Source organism: Haplochromis burtoni, unplaced genomic scaffold (assembly GCF_018398535.1).
Source record: "Haplochromis burtoni strain Fernald_Lab_line unplaced genomic scaffold, NCSU_Asbu1 Contig_61, whole genome shotgun sequence".
NCBI classification, from domain to species: Eukaryota; Metazoa; Chordata; class Actinopteri; order Cichliformes; family Cichlidae; genus Haplochromis; species Haplochromis burtoni.
The window spans coordinates 2370291-2370886 of NW_024582422.1; positions in this window are offsets into that span (position 1 = coordinate 2370291).

Consider the following 596-nt stretch of genomic DNA (forward strand, 5'->3'; position numbering starts at 1 on the left):
GTCTGAACTGAGAAACCATCTCAGAGATGAAAGTGTTGATGTGCAGCTCAGGTCTGGTCTCAAACACCTTTTTACACACAGGGCACTGACACTTCTCACTGATATCCCAGTGTTGACTGATGCAGTTTTTGCAGAAGTTGTGTCCACATGGTGTGGAGACTGGATCAGTGAAGACATCCAGACAGATGGAGCACAGAAACTGATCTTCAGATAGAAGACAGCTGGCAGCAGACATGTCTCCACTCTGAGTGAGAAAGAAAAGAAAGTGATTTTATTATTTTCATTGCGCTTTCCTGAGCAGATTTTAATTGACATGTAGGAGAAGGAAACTGGACTTTAAAACAGTGTGATCATGATCGTCTGTACTCACCAATGTTGGACAGAATCTCTGCTGTGCAGTTGAGAATGGCTAGATGAGCTCGGTTTGATTCTTGTTTGAAGACAAACAGATTTTGAAGCTCTTTCAGTTTCACTTTTTCAGTTCTGATCCTGACGTTCTGGTTTTTCAGGTGTTATTCCGCCTCCATCAGCAGGTGAGAGCTGGTGACTAAGAAGAGACTTATAATGTGATTATCAGCCAGGAACATTCTAGGTTT